The sequence below is a fragment of the Hyperoodon ampullatus genome (assembly GCF_949752795.1).
Source record: "Hyperoodon ampullatus genome assembly, chromosome: 9".
NCBI classification, from domain to species: Eukaryota; Metazoa; Chordata; class Mammalia; order Artiodactyla; family Ziphiidae; genus Hyperoodon; species Hyperoodon ampullatus.
The window spans coordinates 96254537-96278003 of record NC_136922.1 but is presented as its reverse complement, the minus strand read 5'-3'; positions in this window follow the sequence as shown (position 1 = coordinate 96278003).

Genomic DNA, 23467 nt, shown 5'->3' with positions numbered 1-23467 from the left:
CCAGGCTTATTTTTGGCAACTGGGTGACACGCTCCCTGCATTTCCAGGGGATTCTTGGCTTCCCTCAACAATGACCTATTTGTGGCTGAATATTTAGCTGTTCTCTCAATCCTGATGTCTGGTCTACAACCTATTTTGAGATTTGATAGGTTGTTTTCCAGCAAAAACTGGATGCAAACCCCAAAATAGAGTCTTACACTCTGTTAGTTGTCTGGGAAGGGTTCATGGGTAAAACATGTTTTTATTTTTATTATTTAATTTTCAAACTTTTATTATGGGAAATTGCAGACATATACAAAAGTAGAGAAAATAGTGTGATGAACCCCTATATACCTACCACGTGGCTTCAATGATCAATTCATGACCCGCCTTGTTTATGTATACCCCAACCAATTCCCCACCTCCTGTATCATCTTGAAGCAAATCCATGACATTTTATCATTTCATTCATAACTGTTTCAGTGTCCACCCCTGAAATGTAAGAACTTTAAAAAAAACATATTACTGTTACACCTAAAATAACTAACAATATATTAAAATATACACAAATAACCCAGTCAGTGTTCAGATTTCCAAATGCCTCATAAAATGATTTAAACAGGATTTTTAAATGTTAGAAAAGCAAATACTGAGGACCAGGAGATCTGAGTTCAAGTCTTAGATCTGTCCCTCTCTCCTTGGGTGACTTTAGATAATTCTCCTGACTGCCTCTGCCTCTGTTTCTTGGACTTTGGGGGCTGAAAAAGACAAATCTCACAACTTTCAGATGATGCTAATGATTTGAGGAAAGGAACAAGAAAAAATGGTAATAATTGAAACTAGAGTCAAGTTTGAATTTCTATATAATAGTGACCAGATCAATAAATGTCTGCTAAATTCAATAAAATTTACAAAATCTGTCTACTCTTATACCCATGAAAGAGATGTTAGGGTCAGGAGGGACTTATCTTTTCCTCTTGGCAGATAAGTCCTTTTCAAAATGAAGTAGATATAGGAGCTGCTTTCATTTTAAAGCACATAATCTTAATATAGTATTTGTTTAAACCCACAGATATTCCTCTAAACTATCCTCCTGCTCTTAGGAGTCTGGAAATAGGGCAAGGGGAGAGGAAGAAAGAAGATAGATTTGTCAGTGGTTCTGGAAGTCAAGCAATGCCACTGGGAACTCTCTTATCCAGTCAGATAATGTATGCATATATAAATTATAAAGTGCCATAAATCTGTGATTAGAAAAATGAGGGTCTCCAGATGGTCCTGAATCACTCCTAGCATTTTCCCCTTTGAATTTCTATTAGCAGCCATCAGTTTTCTCTTCCAGAGAAAAATTCTCTATAAAATCTAGGAAAGGGAAATAGCCAAATAAAGACGCATATTGACAGGACACTGAAAATATTGCCAAAAACTCTTGAAGGTCTTTTTTTCTTTTTTAAGACCATTGCACGTACCTTCTCCTAGCTCTGTGTATGTGCGGGGGCAAGGGAGGTGATGGAGCCCGTGGTGTACAGGGAGGGAAAGAGAAACGAACAGAAGAAGAATCTGCATTTCTCATCATGGTTTGGTGAAGGCAGAACAGAGAACTCCTTCCGGAGCAGGTGGATCCTGGCTGCCAGGAAAGCTGTGTGTCTCTATCTTCTCAACGAGAGGGATCCTTTAGCAGCAAAACGGCTTGGCAAGAATGAGGCGCGGATACCTTTTCTCTCTTTCAAAGACAACAGTGCTTAGCGTTTGAAGAGGCTGGATTTCTGCTGTTTGAACGTCTGCGGGGCACAATCTCTGTCCTTCACCTGTAATTGTGATACCTGCTTCCCCTAAACATACAGAGGACCCTGACCAGCCACCCTTCTGTTGAAAGGTGAAGAGTGTGCCCCTTACTGTCGGGTCAGGGAGGGAGAGAGAGATCGCATACGGGGGAGCTGGGGCGGGGGGTCGTCACAGAGGCGAGCCTGGGAGAAGCCAGGTGGCTTCTGCGGCTTGGTGCAGGGCCACTATCCTCCGCTGCCCAGAACTGATCCAAGCAACCCGAGGAAGATTCACAATTACCTAGGCAACCAGATCACAGGCCAAGCTGTTACCTGGTAATCCCCCTAGACCCCTCCTCCCCTCCCCGCTACACTCTCTCTTTCTCCCAGTGCAGCTCACACACTCTTTCTCCACTTTGCTATGCCTCGAAGATCACAAGATTCTTTGTAGGCGAGGAAACTAGGGGACAAGAGGAAAACAGAGATCCAAGACGTAGGGAAAGAGAAAACATATTCTAAGTGCAGGTGGGAGGATGCAGTTTGAATGACCTCCTCCCACTGGTGACTGGAGAGAGAGGGATGGGACCGGGGTCAGGGAGAAGAGGGACATGGGGTGGCGAAGAGCAAAGCTGGAATATCAGGCAGTTCATTTGCTCGTTGATTCCAGAAACCACGAAAACTGAGCAAACTTAGAGGGGAGGGTTTATTCCCATTTCCCTTTCTGCCCGTCCCTGTCTCCTTTCGGAGGTCTTATCATAGAAACTTGCCTTTAAGCCCGTCGGGTTCCTATCCGGTGGGCACTGGCCTCCTTTCTTTCATTCATTCATTCCACACACATCATTTTGTGCCTAACTAGGGGTCAGGCATCGTGCTGGGCTCTGAGGTTGCAAAATTAAAGACAGATATTATCTCTGTTCTCTTGGAACTTAAAGTGTTTAGCAGAGGGGACTGACAAAAACAAGCAGACTCACAAAATAATTGAAAATTAGAATAAAAATGCAGTGATGGGAAAAAAGAGTCAACGCAAAGCAAGGGCTTGCGGTTAAGCCTAAGAGGAAAGGACTTACTTTTTGTTCGTTTGTTTTTTATTTTTCAAAAATTTTATTTTGAAATATTTTTAGGCAGAAGAGTTGAGCTCTTATATATACCAAGCTTCCCCTAGTGTTCTTTATAATAGTTTTATGGAAGTATAATTGACCTATAAAGAGGCGCACACATTTAACAATTTGAGGGTCTGGATATCTGCAAATACCTGTGATATCATCACCCCAATTAAGATAACAGATATACCCACCACCTTCCAGAATGTCCCTGTGTCCCTTTTGTGTGTGTGGTAAGAACACTTACCGTGAGATCTACCCTCTTAACAAATTTACTTTGAAGTGCACAATCCTGGATTGTTAACTACGGGCACTTTGTCCTAGAGCAGACCTCTAGAATTTATTCATCTAGCAAAACTGAAACTTTGTACCCATTGAATAATAACTCCTCATTTCCCTCACCCTCCAGGTCCTGGCAACCACTACTGTATCACCTGCTTCTATGAGTTTGATTATTTTCAATAAGTGGAATCATGCAGCATTTGTCCTGTGACTGGCTTATTCATTTACCAAAATATCTTCCAGGCCCATCCATGTTATTGCAAGTGGCAAGATTTCTTTCTTTTTTAAGACTGAATAATATTCCTTAGTATATACATATCACATTTTCTTTATCCATTCGTCCATCGATGGACATTTGAGTTGTTTCTACATCGTGTCTATTGTGAATAGTGCTGCAAGTTACATAGCAGTGTAGATACTAAAACTTAGGGGATGCAGCAAAAACAGTACTAAGATTACTTTTAATTAGATGGTCAGGGAAGGCCTTTATGAAGAGGTGTCATGTAAACCAAGACCTGAAGGGTGATTGGGAGTAAGGGAAAGAGGTGGAGATTGTCCTCAGCAGGGGAACCTCATGGGATGCTGTAAAGACAGGGACACCTGGGCATTGCTGGAGGAACTGGAATTAGACCAGCATGGCTTCAGATTAGTGTGTAAGTTAGGCAGATGGGGATCGATAGAGAAGTCAGATGAACTAGGGCTTCGGAGGCCATGGAAGGTGTTTGGATATTATTCTTAGTTCTACAGCAGGCCATTGAATGGGTTTAAGCTTGAGAGTGGCTTGATCAGATGTACATTTTAATTTCAGTAGGCCTGCCCGGTACAGACCAGATGGGAGGGCACCAGAGAGGAGGGACATGGACCCTAGGTAGATCACTGTGCTGATCCACGTGAGAGATGATGGGGTCCAGGTGAAAGAATACAGGATGTATTCCTAAAACAGGACCCAGGTTTTAAGTTCTTTTGTGCTTTGTTTATCCCTTTAGGAGGAAAAACACAATATACAATAAAACAAAGCAGTGAAGAGGCAGGCTCTGTAATCATGTCCTGACACCTCCTTCCTGCGTGACCTTGGCAAGTTGCCCAAACTCACGTATGGAAGATGAGAGTTCTTATAAAGACTGAATAAGATAATTAATGTAAAGTGATAAGTATGATGCTAGGTACACAAAATGCTCAAAAATTGGAAGCTAATGTCAGTGGTCATTGAAAACTCCAAACCAAGCAGCCTAATTTCTGGTCAAGTAAAATTATCATGAGGGCGAGAATAGGGAGTGCTTTCCTTCAACTCAAACTATGAATCTGTAACAAAATAGGAAGAAGATTTGCACTTATGGCAAGAGGGGACTGAGAATGCAGGATGTTTAAGGGTTTGGAGATACAAGCTACATGGCAGAAAGAAAGTACATAATGGTCATTAAGAATATGAGTTTTGGCTGAGTAATATTCCAATGCATGTGTATATCACACCTTCTTTATTTCTCAGCCATAAAAAAGAATGGAATAATGTCATTTGCAGCAACATGGGTGGACCTAGAGATTATCATATTAAGTGAAGTAAGTCAAACAGAGAAAGACAAATTATTATATCATAATTGTATGTGCACTTGTATGTGAAATCTAAAAAAAATGATATAAATGAATTTATTTACAAAACAGAAATACACTCACAGACAAAGAAAACAAATTTATGGTTACCAAAGGGGATGGGGGGGCAGGGATAAATTAGGAGTTTGGGATTAACAGATACTTACTACTATATATAGAATAGATAACCAACAACAACCTACTGTATAGCACAGGGAACTATATTCAATGTCTTGTAATAACCTATAATGGAAAAGAATCTGAAAGTTTACATATATATATAAACTAAATCACTTTGCTGTACACCTAAAACTAACACAGCATTGTAAATTAGCTATACTTCAATTACAAAAAAGTTAAAAAAAGAATTTAGATAGGGAGCCTGCACCAGCAAGAGAGCCATCACCCAAGATAACTTTGTTTTATATAAGGAAGACTTCTCAGATTGGCAAGGCAAATGTTCGTTTACCAAATGTTTGCTCTTCCCAACTCCCTGTGAATTGTCTTTCTCCCCTTTGAAGTCCCAGACCACTACCACCTTCTCCTTAGCTCAGAAAAGCATTAAAAAAAAGAAAGAATATGAGTTTTGGATCTAGATTTTGAACCCTAGCTGTGTGAACCTCAGGGATGTCACCTAACCTCTCTGAGCCCATTTCTAATACAAAGATGGTGAATGGCCATGCTGTCTGTCTAGGGTCATGGTGAGGAATGAATACATTAAAAGGCTTGCTTGGCATGATGCCTAGGACCTAGCAAGGACTTGATCAATGGAAGCTGCTGCAGAAAGGGATGAATTTATGCTAATGTGTTGGGGGTTAGAAGATCCCTCTCCAAAGAAGGTAATGCTCCTTTGCAATGACAAGGATGTCACTGGAAGATGAGAGTCTATTTCCACTGTGCTTCTCTGACCCTCAGTAGGACTATTACTGTGCTAACTCCACAAATTAGGTGCTTTAAAGAACAGAAATGTATCTTCTCACAGTTCTTGAGGCTAGAAGTCTGAGATCAAGGTGTTGGCAGGGTTGGTTCCTTCTGAGGCTGAGGGAGAATCTGTTCCTACCTCTCCCCTAGCTCTGGTGATTTGCTGGCAATCTTTGTTGTTCCTTGGCTTGCAGACGAGTGACCTTCCTTGGCTTGTGTCTTCATCTTCACGTGTTCGTGTCTCTGCATCCAAATTTCCTCTTTTTATAAGGACACCAATCACACTGGATTCGGGGACCATCCTCATGACCTCATCTTAACTTGATCATCTGCAAAGACTGTTTCCAAATAAGGTCCATTCACAGGTACTGGGGTTTAGGACTTCAGTATCTTTTTGGTGGCGACACAGTTCAACTCACAACAGTCAGTATACCAACACCATATCAGATCAAGAGACTAGTCTAAGCCTCCACAGCTAGTATGAAGATTGGGAAGGTGGGAGGGGAGCTGATTCTTCAGAGACAGGCTCTGCAAATCATACCACCTGGGAGGCCCCTTCTCACTAAGTCAAATGCTCCCAAATAGGCAGCAGCAGTTTGCTTATAGGCAACCCAACAATCACACCCATATCTCCTCTATAATATCTGTAGCAGCCCCTATACAAATAAGCAAGCATCCACCCTGCTTTCTACATGCTATGTCTCAACTTTTGTCATGAGTCAGCCTTGATATTGCACCACTGAACTGCTGTGAATATTGTCCAGGTGTGCACTGCACAAATCTAGAGGATGCCATTTACATTATAGTCTATTTTGTACAAAAATATGCAGAAACCCTGAGACCACATCCAATTCCTACACTCCAGTTGTTCTTCTCAACTGTTTTTCCCCATCTCCAGCTATGTATTCGGGCTTAGTGGTGGGACTCAACAACGTGTGTGTGTGTGTGTGCATGCACACATGTGTGTATGTGTTTAGAGAAGGGGAGAAGAAAGGAGAGAAAGAGAGGAAGAGGGAGAGAAGGGGAGAGACAGAAAGACAGACTGGAGGGAGGAAGGGAAGAGAAATGAGGGATGCAACAGACCACAATAAAATATTCTGTGTATAATCCTCCAAAAGGCTAATAACAAGAAAAATAATACTCTAAGTTCTGATAGTTCCTATAAGAAAATCCATTAAATTATGGAGAACAATTCAACCAGTAGCTTAGCAATTGGCAGAACCACTGTGCTAATTATTAAGGGATAAAAGAGGGGCAAAATGAAAAGCAGAGCTTCACTGTCGTGTACTTGAAGGCCATGTGTAAGATTTGAAACTGAGACAGATTTTCAGATCAAGTCTGGAGCTGGTGCTTGAAGTCTGGCCTCATTTCAACAGCATTTTGATGTTGAAGCAGAAGATGATGAAGGATTGAAGAATGAAGCTTCAGTGCCAGGCAGAAAATGTTCCTGATTTTTATAAGCTGCTATGTCACTTGTGCTGCATAACCAGCAGGCTTACCATGATTTTAGCAAATAACAGCTAGAAAGTAAGTATGTCAGATATTATTGGTGATTTGTCTTCTTTGGGTGGTGGGATGTAGTAGATCTCCTCCTACTTCTTGTTGTTTGTTCATTTTGTTTTCCTTATTTGCATTTTTCTCAATGAAAATAATTTCTTAAAGGTAAGAATCCCCTTTTTAAACTTTAAGTTCTTGGTGCAGACAAGGTGGCAATTCAAACATTTTTCCTCTACAATGGCTAAAAGCCATTGCGTATTTTAGTCCCAGAAAAGTGTTCAATATTGGAGAAACTGGGTTATTCTAGAAGAAAATATATATGCCTGGATATGCAATATTCAGTAAGATGAATCCGCACTTGGCCTTCAAAATAGCTAAGGACAGATTTTATTTTTACTTAGTCCTAATTTTACTGTAGATGAAGCTCAATCCTTCAACACTTGAAAGTTATATTAAAAGGCAGACCTCTAGGGGCTAGAACCCAAATTCTGAAGCTTGGATAGCTAGAGTCCTTTCTGAAGGCCATTTTGTTTTTATGACCATTTGGTTCAGAATTAATGAGAACTACTTTGCATAGATATCATTTTATATTCTAAACAGTACCTTTTGGGGATTCTTCCACTCACCTTGTAGATATAGATTATCAAAGTAGATTTTTTTTTTCTGTTCCCAAACCATTACTGTGCTAGTTTATGAACCTCAGAGATAATTATCTTTTAAGGCCCACAATTTTAGAACATTTATCAAGTTATTAAAGCCACCAATTATGGTATTAAATACCCAAGGAATTTAGAGACTGTTGGAAGAGTTAAGAAAACCAACTTCAAATATTCCACTGGGGGGAAGGGGCACATGGGACAAGAAAAGCTCTGTGTCTTGGTTGAATCCTCGTATTTTCACATCTTTTGGAATGTTTCTTTTTTCTTCTAAAAGAAGAGATATTTCTTCCTGTGAAAAAGATCCTCAGAAGGCAATTGATGACTCTATGAAATTTTAGAGAGGTCTTGATGTCCCCAAGTCTATTAAACAACTAAAATGATTTTTGACTCCCTCAAAGGACACAACAGTGGAAATATATTGTCATAGATGGAGAACCTTATGTTATAATACAGACGGTGAAGATCTTTGTTGGTCTGAGATCCACAGTGCCAGATATGTTAACTCCATTCAAAAATATCTTTGAATATCCATCTTGGGGCTGAAAAATATCTTTGAATGTCCACTTCCATTTCATTTGGTAGGTTCAACCCATACTAAGAAGCTGGGCTATGGGGAGATGAAGTGTGAATAATGATTCATCAATATCACAGCATGATGAAAATTTTATTTTGAGTCCCACAGTTGTGTAAACAGCATGGTGGAATCACGCTGCATTGAATATTCAACTTACAACAGATTCTGTTGCTCCTCCATTCTTCCTCCCTCTACCTGTGTTTCCCAAAATCTGATCCAGGGACTATTATACCTGTATCCCTGGAATGCAAATTGCTTTCACATCCTTATCTTCTCACCCTATTGAAAACCACACGCTCTGGCACTTCCTCCCCATTCTCTGATTTATTTTTCTCCAAATAACATCATGGTTTTGACTACTACTTATTTTATTGTCTCTCCCTGCCCACACTACAACATAAGCTCCCTGAAGGACAGATGTCCATCTGTTTTGTTCACCGCTCTATCCCTGTGACCCAACACTGTGCCTGATACAAAATATGTACTAAAAAAAAAAACCCTCGTCAGTCAGGTTGGCACACGCTCAGAGAGCAGTGCAGGTGTATTGTGTCTGCACACAGCCTTCCACCACCATCTTGAGCTGCAGTGTCAGGGGCAGTGCTTCCGCACACAGCCCGGCCCTCCTAGCTGAGGTGTCAACGCAGCCATTTCTCACTAGGCACTCTGATCTGAAGTGCTGGGTGTGAGGCCTCGGCAAGAAGAACCCTGTGAACAAGTGAACCTAGACAAGCACAAAGGAAAATAATAAGAAAAAAACGCAAGCTGCAAACCCTCTGAAACAAATGCCTCTGCTCCTTTAGCTCTTGGCGTCTTGGAGGTTGACGTCTTCAGTGGAGTCTCCTATTGCAGGGGAACCTTCAAGATGGCGGAGGCGTAAGACGCAGAGATCACCTTCCTCCCCACAGATACATCCCCACAGATACATCAGAAATACATCTACATGTGGAACAGCTCCTATAGAACACCTACTGAACGCTGGCAGAAGACCTCAGACCTCCCAAAAGACAAGAAACTCCCCCACGTACCTGGGTAGGGCAAAAGAAAAAAGAAAAAACAGAGACAAAAGGATAGGGACGGGACCTGCACCAGTGGGAGGGAGCCGTGAAGGAGGAAAGGTTTCCACACACTAGAAGCCCCTTCGCGGGCGGAGATTGCGGGTGGCGGAGGGGGAAGCTTCGGAGCCGCGGAGGAGAGCGCAGCCACAGGGGTGCGGAGGGCAAAGCGGAGAGATTCCCACACAGAGGATCGGTGCCGACCGGCACTCACCAGCCCGAGAGGCTCGTCTGCTCACCCGCCAGGGCAGGCGGGGCTGGGAGCTGAGGCTCGGGCTTCGGTCGGAGCGCAGGGAGAGGACTGGGGTTGGCAGCGTGAACACAGCCTGAAGGGGTTAGTGCGCCACAGCTAGCCGGGAGGGAGTCCGGGGAAAAGTCTGGACCTGCCGAAGAGGCAACAGACTTTTTCTTCCCTTTTGTTTCCTGGTGTGCGAGGAGAGGGGATTCAGAGCGCCGCTTAAAGGAGCTCCAGAGACGGGCGCGAGCCGCGGCTAACAGCACGGACCCCAGAGACGGGCGTGGGACGCTAAGGCTGCTGCCACCGCCACCAAGAAGCCTGTGTGCGAGCACAGGTCACTCTCCACACCTCCCTTCCGGGGAGCCTGTGCAGCCCGCCACTGCCGGGGTCCCGGGATCCAGGGACAACGTCCCCGGGAGAACACACGGTGCACCTCAGGCTGCTGCAATGTCACGCCGGCCTCTGCCGCCGCAGGCTCGGCCCGCATCCGTACCTCTCCCTCCCCCGGCCTGAGTGAGCCAGAGCCCCGGAAGCAGCTGCTCCTTTAACCCCGTCCTGTCTGAGCGAAGAAGAGACACCCTCAGGCGACCTGCAGGCAGAGGCGGGTCCAATCCAAAGCTGAACCCCATGAGCTTTGCGAACACAGAAGAGACAGGGAAATTTCTCCCAGCAGCCTCAGGAGCAGCGGATTAAATCTCCACAGTTAACGTGATGTACCCTGCATCTGTGGAATACCTGAATAGACAACGAATCGTCCCAAATTGAGGAGGTGGACTCCGGGAGCAACTGTAGACTTGGGGTTTGCTTTCTGCATCTAACTTGTCTCTGGTTTTATGTTTATCTTAGTTTCGTATTTAGAGTTTATTATCATTGGTAGATTTGTTTATTGATTTGGTTGTTCTCTTCCTCCTTTTTTTTTCATGTATAGATATATGTCTTTTTCCTTTTTCTCCTTTTGTAACTGTGTATGTGTATGCTTCTTTGTGTGATTTTGTCTGTATAGCTTTGCTTTTACCATTTGTCCTAGGGTTCTGTCCATCAGTTTTTTTTTTAAGTATAGTTTTTCACACTTATTATCATTGATGGATTTGCTTTTTTTGGTTTGGTTGCTCTCTTCTTTCTTTTTCTTTCTCATTACATTTTAATTTTTTTATTTCTAATAACTTTATTTTTTATTTTAATAACTTTATTTTATTTTACTCTTTCTTTTCTTTTCTTTCTTCCTTTCTTCCTTTCTTTCCTTCCTTCCTTCTTTCCTCCCTTCTTTCTTTCTTTCTTTCCTTCCTTCCTTCCTTCCCCCCCACCTCTCTTTCTTTCTTTCTTTCTTTCTTTCTTTTTTTCTCCCTCTTCTTCTGAGCCATGTGGCTGACAGGGTCTTGGTGCTCCAGCTGGGTGTCAGGCCTGTTTCTCTGAGGTGGGAGAGTCAAGTTCAGAACACTGGACCACCAGAGACCTCCCGACTCCACGTAATATCCAATGGCAAAAGCTCTCCCAGAGATCTCCATCTCAATGCTAAGACCCAGCTCCACCCAACGGCCCAAACTACAGTGCTGGACACCCTATACCAAACAACTAGCAAGACAGGAACACAACCCCACCCATTAGCGGAGAGGCTGCCTAAAATCATAAGGTCACAGACACCCCAAAACACACCCCAGATGCAGTCCTGCCCACCAGAAAGACAAGATCCAGCCTCATCCACCAGAACACAGGCACTAGTCCCCTCCACCAGGAAGCCTACATAACCGACTGAACCAACATTAGCCACTGGGGGCAGACACCAAAAACAACAGGAACTACGAACCTGCAGCCTGTGAAAAGGAGACCACAAACACAGTAAGTTAAGCAGAATGGGAAGACAGAGAAACACACAGCACATGAAGGAGCAAGGTAAAAACCCACCAAACCTAACAAATGAAGAGGAAATGAGCAGTCTACCTGAAAAGGAATTCAGAGTAATGGTAGTAAAGATGATCCAAAATCTTGGAAGTAGAACGGAGAAAATACAAGAAACGTTCAACAAGGACCTAAATGAACTAAAGAGCAAACAAACAATGATGAACAACACAATAAATGAAATTAAATATTCTCTAGAAGGGATCAATAGCAGAATAACTGAGGCAGAAGAACAGATAAGTGACCTGGAAGATAAAATAGTGGAAATAACTGCTGCAGAGCAGAATAAAGAAAAAAGAATGGAGGACAGTCTCAGAGACCTCTGAGTCAACATTAAATGCACCAACATTCGAATTATAGGGGCCCCAGAAGAAGAAGAGAAAAAGAAAGGGTCTGAGAAAATAATTGAAGAGATTATAGTTGAAAACTTCCCTAATATGAGAAAGGAAATAGTCAATCAAGTCCAGGAAGCGCTGAGAGTCCCATACAGGATAAATCAAAGGAGAAACATGCCAAGACACATATTAATCAAACTATCAAAAATTAAATACAAAGAAAAAATATTAAAAGCAGCAAGGGAAAAGCAACAAGTAATATAGAAGGGAATCCCCATAAGGTTAACAGCTGATCTTTCAGCAGAAACTCTGCAAGCCAGAAGGAAGTGGCAGGACATACTTAAAGTGGTGAAAGGGAAAAACCTACAACCAAGATTACCCTACCCAGCAAGCATCTCATTCAGATTCGACAGAGAAATTAAAACCTTTACAGACAAGCAAAAGCTAAGAGAATTCAGCACCACCAAACCAGCTTTACAACAAATGCTAAAGGAACTTCTCTAGGCAGGAAACACAGGAGAAGGAAAAGACCTATAATAACAAACCTCAAACAATTAAGAAAATGGTAATAGGAACATACATATCAATAATTACCTTAAATGTAAATGGATTAAATGCTCCAACCAAAAGACATAGACTGGCTGAATGGATAAAACAAGACCTGTATATATGCTGCCTACAGGAGACCCACTTCAGACTGACAGAAACACACACAGACTGAAAGTGAGGGGATGGAAAAAGATATTCCATGCAAATGGAAGTCAAAAGAAAGCTGGAGTAGCAATTCTCATATCAGACGAAATAGACTTGAAAATAAAGACTATTACAAGAGACAAAGAAGGACACTACATAATGATCAAGGGATCAATCCAAGAAGGTATAACAATTGTAAATATTTATGCACCCAACATAGGAGCACCTCAATACATAAGGCAAATGTTAACAGTCATATAAGGGGAAATCGGCAGTAACACAACAGTAGTAGGGGACTTTAACATCCCACTTTCACCGATAGACAGATCATCCAAAATGAAAATAAATAAGGAAACACAAACTTTAAATGACACATTAGACAAGATGGAATTAATTGATATTTATATAACATTCCATTCACAAACAACAGAATACACTTTCTTCTCAAGTGCTCATGGAACATTCTCCAGGATAGATAATATCTTGGGTCACAAATCAAGCCTCGGTAAATTTAAGACAATTGAAATCGTATCAAGTATCTTTTCCGACCATAACACTATGAGACTACATATCAATTACAGGAAAAAATCTGTAAAATATACAAACACATGGAGGCTAAACAGTACACTACTAAATAACCAAGAGATCACTGAAGAAATCAAAGAGGAAATCAATAAATACCTAGAAACAAATGACAACAAAAACACGACGACCCAAAACTTATGGGGATGCAGCAAAAGCAGTTCTAAGAGGGAAGTTTATAGCAATACAGTCCTACCTCAAGAAACAAGAAACATCTCAAATAAACAACCTAACCTACACCTAAAGCAATCAGAGAAAGAAGAACAAAAAAACCTCAGAGTTAGCAGAAGGAAAGATATCATAAAGAACAGATCAGAAATAAATGAAAAAGTAATGAAGGAAACAGTAGCAAAAATCAATAAAACTAAAAGCTGGTTCTTTGAGAAGACAAACAAAATTGATAAACCATTAGCCAGACTCATCAAGAAAAAAAGGGAGAAGACTCAAATCAATAGAATTAGAAATGAAAAAGGAGAGGTAACAACTGACAGTGCAGAAATACAAAGGATCATGAGAGATTACTACAAGCAACTCGATGCCAATAAAATGGACAAATTCTTAGAAAAGCACAACCTTCCGACATGAACCAGGAAGAAACAGAAAATATAAACAGACCAATCACAAGCACTGAAATTGAAACTGTGATTAAAAATCTTCCAACAAACAAAAGCCCAGGACCAGATGGCTTCACAGGCGAATTCTATCAAACATTTAGAGAAGAGCTAACACCTATCCTTCTCAAACTCTTCCAAAATATAGCAGAGGGAGGAACACTCCCAAACTCATTCTATGAGGCCACCATCACCCTGATACCAAAACCGGACAAGGATGTCACAAAGAAAGAAAACTACAGGCAAAAATCACTGATGAACATAGATGCAAAAATCCTCAACAAAATACTAGCAAACAGAATCCAACAGCACATTAAAAGGATCACACACCATGATCAAGTGGGGTTTATCCCAGGAATGCAAGGATTCTTCAATATACACAAATCAATCAATGTGATACACCATATTAACAAATTGAAGGCTAAAAACCATATGGTCATCTCAATAGATGCAGAAAAAGCTTTTGACAAAATTCAACACCCACTTATTATAAAAACTCTCCAGAAAGTAGGCATATAGGGAACCTACCTCACCATAATAAAGGCAATATATGACAAACCCACCCCAACATTGTTCTCAGTGGTGAGAAACTGAAAGCATTTCCTCTAAGATCAGGAACAAGACAAGGTTGCCCACTCTCACTACTATTATTCAACATAGTTTTGGAAGTTTTAGCCACAGCAATCAGAGAAGAAAAAGAAATAAAAGGAACCTAAATTGGAAAAGAAGAAGTAAAACTGTCACTGTTTGCAGATGACATGATACTACATAGAGAATGCTCAAGATGCCACCAGAAAACTACTAGAGCTAATCAATGAATTTGGTTAAGTTGCAGGATACAAAATTAATGCACAGAAGTCTCTTGCATTCCTATACACTACTGATGAAAAATCTGAAAGAGAAATTAAGGAAACACTCCCATTTACCACTGCAACAAAAAGAATAAAATACCTAGGAATAAACCTACCTAGGGAGACAAAAGACCTGTATGCAGAAGCAGAAAACTATAAGACACTGTTGAAATAAAGACAATACAAACAGATGGAGAGATATACCATGTTCTTGGATTGGAAGATCCAACACTGTGAAAATGACTATACTAACCAAAGCAATCTACAGATTCAATGCAATCCCTATCAAACTACCAATGGCTTTTCTCACAGAACTAGAACAAAAAATTTCACAATTTGTATGGAAACACAAAAGACCCTGAATAGCCAAAACAATCTCGAGAAAGAAAAACAGAGCTAGAGGAATCAGGCTCCCTGACTTCAGACTATATATACTACAAAGCTACAGTAATCAAGACAGTATGGTACTGGCACAAAAACAGAAATATAGATCAGTGGAACAGGATAGAAAGCCCAGAGTTAAACCCATGCACATATGGTCACCTTATCTTTGATAAAGGAGGCAAGAATATACAATGGAGAAAAGACACTCTCTTCAATAAGTGGTGCTGGGAATACTGGATGGCTACATGTAAAAGAATGAAATTAGAACACTCTCTAACACCACACAAAAAAATAAACTCAAAATGGATTAAAGACCTAAATGTAAGGCCAGAGAGTATAAAACTCTTAGAGGAAAACATAGGCAGGGCTACCCTGGTGGCGCAGTGGTTGAGAGTCCGCCTGCCAATGCAGGGGACACGGGTCGTGCCCCGGTCCAGGAAGATCCCACATGCCGCGGAGCGGCTGGGCCCATGAGCCATGGCCGCTGAGCCTGTGCGTCCGGAGCCTGTGCTCCGCAATGGGAGAGGCCACAACAGTGAGAGGCCCACATACCGCAAAACAAAACAAAACAAGACAAAAACATAGGCAGAACACTCCATGACATAAACCACAGCAAGATCCTTTTTGACCCACCTCCTAGAGGAATGGAAATAAAAACAAAAATAAACAAATGGGACCTAATGAAACTTAAAAGCTTTTGCACAGCAAAGGAAACCATAAACAAGACGAAAAGACAACCCTCAGAATGGGACAAAGTATTTTCAAATGAAGCAACTGACAAAGGATTAATCTCCAAAATATACAAGCAGCTCATGCAGCTTAATATCAGAAAAACAAACAACCCAATCCAAAAATGGGCAGAAGACCTAAATAGACATTTCTCCAAAGAAGATATACAGATGGCCAACACATGAATGGATGCTCAACATCAGTAATCATTAGAGAAATGCAAATCAAACTACAGTGAGGTATCACTTCACACTGGTCAGAATGGCCATCATCAAAAAAATCTACAAACAATAAGTGCTGGAGAGGGTGTGGAGAAAAGGGAACCCTCTTGCACTGTTGGTGGGAATGTAAATTGACACAGCCACTATGGAGAACAGTATGGAGGTTCATTAAAAAACTAAAAATAGAACTACCATATGACCCATCAATCCCACTACAGGGCATATACCCTAAGAAAAGCAAAATTCAAAAAGAGACATGTACCACAATGTTCATTGCAGCTCTATTTACAATAGCCAGGACCTGGAAGCAACCTAAGTGTCCATCAACAGATGAATGGATAAAGAAGATGTGGCATATATATACAATGGAATATAATTCAACCATAAAAAGAAATGAAATTGAACCATTTGTAGTGAGTGGATGGACCTAGAGTCTGTCATACAGAGTGAAGTAAGTCATAAAAAGAAAAACAAATATTGTATGCTAACATATATATATGGAATCTAAAAAAAAAATGGTTCTAATGAACCTAGGGGCAGGACAGGAATAAAGAGGCAGACGTAGAGAATGGACTTGTGGACACAGGGAGGGAGAAGGGTAAGCTGGGACGAAGTGAGAGAGTAGCATTGACATATATACACTACCAAATGTAAAATAGAGAGCTAGCGGGAAGCAGCTGCATAGCACAATGAAATCAGCTTGGTGCTTCGTGACCACCTAGAGCAGTGGGATAGAGAGGGTGGGAGAGGGATGCTTGAGGGAGGGGGTATGGGAATATACGTATACATATAGCTGATTCACTTTGTTTTAAAGCAGAAACTAACATAACACTATAAAGCAATTATACTTCAATAAAGATGTTAAAAAAAAACAACCCTCCAAATGATTCTGGGGCACTCTAACATTTGAGAAAAATGGTTACCACCTCTTTTGGAGCTGATCCGAAGTAATTTTTAATGTTTATTTACTGTATTTACTTAAGCAGTTTCAAGTGTTTACTTTTTAAAGTTAGGTGTGTAGAATATATACTGAGAACAGTAAAATTAATTGGTTTTAGTTATTAGTAGTATTGTGTTGGTTTTTTTTCTTCCTGTAGATCAGAAGCGTGGGGAAAAATTAGTTCTTCAGGGAAGGGGCCCCTAACTCCCCACTCAAGTGTGAGCTACAAATAGTGACTTATTTTCAGAGAGTACAGTATGGAAAGGAGGACAGAGAGTCGACTTCAGAGAAGAGAAATCTGACAAGCATGACCTCAGCCAGGTGATCAAGGGCAACATCAAGAAGTGATAAATCAAGGTGATAGCATGTACCTTTGATATGATATGAAGAAAACGGCAATTCTCCTCTGTGGTCTTCCTCCTGAAAAACAGTCCAATCATGAGGAAAACATCAGACAAATCCCAGTGCAGTGGAGAAACATTCTACAAAATACTTGACTTGTATGCCTCAAAGGTGTCAAGGTCATCAAAAACAAAGAAAGTTGAAGAAACTGTCCTAGCCAAGAGGAGCCTAAAGAGATGTGACAACTACATGTGATGTGGCATCCTGGATCAGATGAGATCCTGGAACACAAAAAGGACATCAGGTAAAAGGGAGGGAAAGCTGAATCCAGAATGGACTTTTATTAATAAGAATGTGTCAATCTTGGTTCATTAATTGTACCAAATATACCACACTTATGTAACATGTTAACAAGGGAGGAAACTGAGAGATACATGGGAATTCTCTGGATTATATTTGCAATTTTTCTGTAAATCTAAACGTGTTCTAAAAATACAGTTTATATATATATATATATATATATATATATATATATATATATATATATATTGCTGCGTTGGGTCTTTGCTGCTGCGCGTGGGCTTTCTCTAGTTGCAGCGAGCAGGGGCTACTCTTTGTTGCGGTGCACGGGCTACTCATTGCGGTGGCTTCTCTTGTTGCAGAGCATGGGATCTAGGCATGCGGGCTTCAGTAGTTGTGGCACATGGGCTCAGTAGTTGTGGCGCATGGGCTTAGCTGCTTCTCAGCATGTGGGATCTTCCCGGACCAGAGATCAAACCCGTGTCCCCTGCATTGGCAGGCGGGTTCTTAAGCACTGTGCCACCAGGGAAGTCCCCAGTTTGTATTTTAAAAAGAAGAAAAAAAAAAAAAGGTCTTCAGTCTTATATGGCACACTGCCAAAATTTAAAGAGTAGTTTAGGGACATAAGGGAGGAAAAGCTTAGGATGACCCTCCACTCCCAAGGTAAACCCCCTTGTTACAAACCTCAGTGATAAGAAGGGTGCTGAAGACATACGGAAGACCCTTTTCACATCATTTCCACCTCATCGGTGGGAGGGAGGGGGCCCCCGAGGCAGGGTTCTGTACCCTCCCCGACAAGTAGTAGAGAGATGGCGGCCCAGAGAAAACACAGAGGGGCCGCTGTAGTCCCAGCCACCGAGCAGGAGGTAGAACTGTGGACATCACTGCTGTAGGGGCCACAGCCCAATCGGTGTCGCAACACCCGGACATGGAAAGGGTCAGGCTGCAACCAGTGAGGCCAACAGATGCTCATGGAGACAGGCCTTCTGTTGTCTCCAGACAGCTGGAATCACCATCACCTTCAAAGTGACGCCTTGCAGAAAATCCTTTTCCATTACCATTCTTTACAAAGGCTCTGTTCCACGATTTAGTACCAGTCACACCTTCTGATCATGTCTCATTAGTCAGTGGAACTTCGCATAGGCCATTTAAAGTTTGAATTATTTAATGATAAATATGTATATAACAGCTAGTATATGCCAGGCGCTCTTTTAAGTACATGGCCAATATGAACCCATTTTATCCCCACAACAGCCCTACAAGGTAGATACTATTGGTACCATCCTCATTCGCTGAGGGGGAAAGTGAAGCATGGAAAGGGTAAATTTCTTGACCAAGGTTACACCACTAGTAGATGGGGCCAAATTTGAACACAGGCCATCTGACCCTAGAGTCCTTGCTTATAACCAGTAAGTTATACTGTCATGAACTAAAGCTTTGCATCTAGCTCACAAAAAACACAAAAGAAGGGATATCAGGGTGAAGGGCCTCCAAGACCCCTCACTCCAGATCTACTCCCTCTTGCGGTCTAGACTTTTTCAGGAAGAGGCAAAAGTGAACTCTTCCCCCTAGAGCCACCCCATGTCTACTTTCCCACAGTGGCTGAAGCCTCGTGGTCTCACACACACCTGCTCCGGGGCAGCTGATGCAGAGTTCAAACCTGCTCACTGGGAGAAACAAAACCTAATTACTTGGCCTTGTTCTCCCGGTGGTGACCCTAAAAACCAGCGTTACACCCAGCAGAAGGGATCCTTCTTGGCATGTTAGTTAAAAACGATACCTGTGGGCTTCCCTGGTGGCGCAGTGGTTGAGAGTCCGCCTGCCGATGCAGGAAACACGGATTCATGCCCCGGTCCAGGAAGATCCCGCATGCCGCAGAGCGGCTGGGCCCGTGAGCCATGGCCGCTGAGCCTGCGCGTCCGGAGCCTGTGCTCCGCAACGGGAGAGGCCGCAACAGTGAGAGGCCTGCGTACCGCGAACAAAAAACAAAAAACAAAAAACGATACCTGTTCCGACTCACAGACAGAGCACAGACTTGTGGTTGCTAAGGGGGAAGGGGGTGAGCAAGGGGTAGATTGGGAGTTTGGGGTTAGCAGATGCAAACTATTATATATAGAATGGATAAACAAGTCCTACCGTATAGCACAGGGAACTCTATTCACTATCCCGTAATAAAGCATAATGGAAAAGAATATGAAAAAGAATATATAATTGAATCCCTTTGCTGTACAGCAGACATTAACACAACATTGTAAATCAAGTATACTTCAATAAAATAAATTTTTAAAAAATGATACCTGTTCCAATTGGCTTTGAGACCTCAGACGGGGACAAATTTTCTCATTGTCCTTTGAAATCCTCCTGTGATCATGATCCTAGATAAAAGATATTAGCAGAAGCATTGAAACAAACGCTCAAACCACACAGCTAGGAAGTGACCCTTCCAGATCAGTGCATACAAATCACCTGGAGCTCATGTTAAAATGCAGACTCTGATTCAGTGGCTCTGGGGTTGGACCAAAGGCTCTGCATGTCTAGCAAGATCCCAGGTGATGTGGATGCTGCTTGTCCCTGGACCACACAGTGAGTAGCAAGGTTCTAGAGCAAGGTTCTCTCCCTCCTAGAAAAGGAAGAGTTCTGCAAAGGGAAAGAGTATTTTCATTCCCAGGTTTTCCCTTCTCCTGAAATAAAAGTATTTCAAAGCATGATTTTATTAACACACACACACACACACACACACACACACACATATACACACATACATACCTTTACAGGGTACCTGTATTGACTGAAGAATGGTGAATACAATACATGTGAGTTTGCATTTAAATTGTCAATGCGTCCACGGAGCTTTGGGTGTGGTGAGTGAGCAGGGTGCCCGTGGGACTCTAACACCTGGGTGGGCTTCAGCTCAGACACCCGTCTTAGAGGCTAAGAGGTAGAGCCTGCTTACTAATGGACGAGGACAAACTGTGCAGAGCAGGGAAGGGAGCCTGGTGAGCACTGAGCACAGCTCTGGGCAGGCCCTCTCGTGGGGGGCACCTCTCTCATCTTCCACAGCAGTCTGGAAGGCAGATGGTGGAAACCCACTTACATAACACACAGGCACACAGGTGGAGGGGGCCCAGTGACACAACCTGTATATAGAAAGATGCGAATACAGATCTGCTTAAAGACGCAGGCACCTGTGCTCCTTCCACCCCACACCCACACTCATCTCTCGTGAAGGGCATGTGAGCTGCTTGAGAAGAAGCATGTATGGAAAGGAGTTCACTAGACAGTGAACTTTAGCCAATGACCTGAGAAGAAGGCCAGGGCTGGGCTTGTCTGTAGCGGATCAGGGGAAGGGAAGGGAAGCTAGGATACCTGGGGGGAGCTTCAACATGGAGAGGAACTATGTCTTGTTTGATCTAACTTAACATGTAGCACAGTGCACAGTAAAGGGTTCACTCGGCAGGGCTGGGTTGCCCAAACTCTGCACGTGCCATAGAAAGATGTGGCCTTCGTGTGGCTCCTGGGAGATAACCTTCAAGCCCTTGGAATATCTGTCTGATCAGTGTCTTTGTTTACCTGGTTCACCTTGGGCCATGTTGGATAATTTATGCCAACAACGTGATGTATGGTGGAGACCCTGTTTGACCTTTGGAGGTTGGGTAACTAAGGTCAGCTATATGGGTGTCCAGTGCCCACCCTACTGACCTCTCCCAAGTCCCTGGGCACTAAGGCTCAGGGGAGCTCCCCTGGTTAGCAATACTCCTGTTGTCACACAGCTTTGCTGGGAGAATTAAGCACTGTCTGTACAAATCCATGGCGTGAGACAGCTGGAAGCTGTCTCATCTCTCCTGAACTCTGTCCTACCTACCTTTGTTGATTTTAATCTATATCCTTTCAGTGTAATAAACCATGATCCTGAGTATAACAGCTTTTCTGAGTTCTGTCCGTCCTTCTAGCAAATCACTGAATCTGAGGGCGGTCTTGAGAACCCCCAACACTTACCTAAACAAGAATTTAACACCAGCATTAAGGACCAACTTGAGTGAGTGGATGGGGGAAGCCTTTAGCTGGATTCAGATCAGTAAGTGTTTACTGAGCACTTACTACACACCAGCCACTACCAGTCATTGGAATCGAAGATGAGGAAGTCAGAAGCCCTGCTCCTGAAGACAGCCCAGTTCCTGAGGGCGTCCAAAGGAAAACACTCATTTCATCTGGAAGTGTAAGTGCCATGAGAGAGACGCAGCATGATGCCATGGGGCTGACGAAGGGCACTTAGCAGCATGGGCACTCAGGAAAGGAAGGCTTCCTAGAGGAGGGCACCCCTCTGTGGACATCCCAGCTGTTGGGGGGACCTGGTCACAGTTTCTGGTGCTGCCTTTCTTGATTTAACAGCTCTCGCTGTGGGGATTTTTGTGTCTGGAGGCACAGGGGCTGAGATGAAGTAGGTGTGTTTCCTACAAACCCAGTGGACTGCATAATTCATCACAGACACAGAGATCAAAGTTGTGCTTCTTCCTTGGAAAAAGGAGAAGCAGGCTGTTTACCTCTTTGTGGTTCAGCCCAGGCTGTCTACAGGGCGTCTGTATTATGCCTCAGATAGTTGCTGGTGACCCTGCCCACCCTTCAGGTCGGAACACTGCAGCACAAACTCATAGGAACTTCTGGGGGCCTCCTCCCAATCCTCCTCACCTGACCCTGGCGGGGGGAGATGCTTTTCCCCTTGAAGGTACCTGGGCTGAAAGGCCTTGCTCGTTTCTTAGGATCAGTGGTGCTTCCACTCTTTCTCTCTTCCAAGGGACATTACCAACAAGGAGGGCAGGGGACCCTTAGGATTCGGGTCTCCCACTTCTTCAAGTTAAACTTCCCCTTGACCATTCTGTAAGGCACTTACCTTTGGCCTGTACCTACTTTTGAAGTGTTTTACTGTTTATTTCCATTACTTCCAGGATTCCTCTTTAAAAAATTTTTTTCCACTTGTGATACTGTTATTTATAATAAGAGATATACATTAGGTCTTCATCCCTGTTGCTGGCACAGAGCTCCTAAAGCCATTGGGATTTCCTAAGGAAAAAGAACAAGAGGAGCATCTTTTGTTCTAATATTTGTTCTTTTGTCCTAAGTTTCTGAAATCCTGAAAGAGTTCCAGTTCCGTAAAGGTGGAAGGAGTGTCTTGTAATTCATAACAAGCCCTTTTCAACCACACCGGAGTTTATGTTAATGAGGTCGTTTTGCAAAGTCATTAAGGATGGGGGGCTGGTTGTCAAGGGAATCAACCAGGTGATTGGATGGTTGGAACTTTCAGTCCCATCCCCCAGCCTTCCGGGGAGGGGGGAGGGACTGGAGATCAAGTGCAATCACCAATGGCCAACGATTTAATCAAACGTACTTATGTAATGAAGCTTTCATAAAAAACCAAAAGGATGTGGTTTGGAGAGCTTCAGGATTGGTGAACATGCAGAGATTCGGGGAAAGTGGTGCCTGGAGCTGGCACGGAAGCTCCACGCCTCTTTCCCCATACCGTGCCCTATGCATCTCTGCCACCTGTCTCTTCCTGAGTTATATCCTTTTATAATAAACTCTTCATCTAGTAAGTAAATTGTTTTCCTGAGTCCTATGAGCTGCTCTAGCAAATTAACTGAACCCTAGGAGGGGTCGTGGAAACCTCCAAGTTGTAGCCAGTCGATTAGAAGCACAGGTGATAGCCTGGACTTCTGATTGGTGTCCAAAATGGGGACAGCCTTGTGGGACTGAGTCCTTAACCTATGAGATCTGACACTATCTCCAGGCTGACAGTGTCAGAACTGAGTTGAACTGTAGGACATCCGGTCAGTATCCTCTGAGACTTGGAGAATTGCTTGGTGGTGTTGGATAACACTCACCAGGCTCTGGTTATATTAGTGCCCCTTTCTCCAACTAAATCTAGGCAGGTCTTCTTGT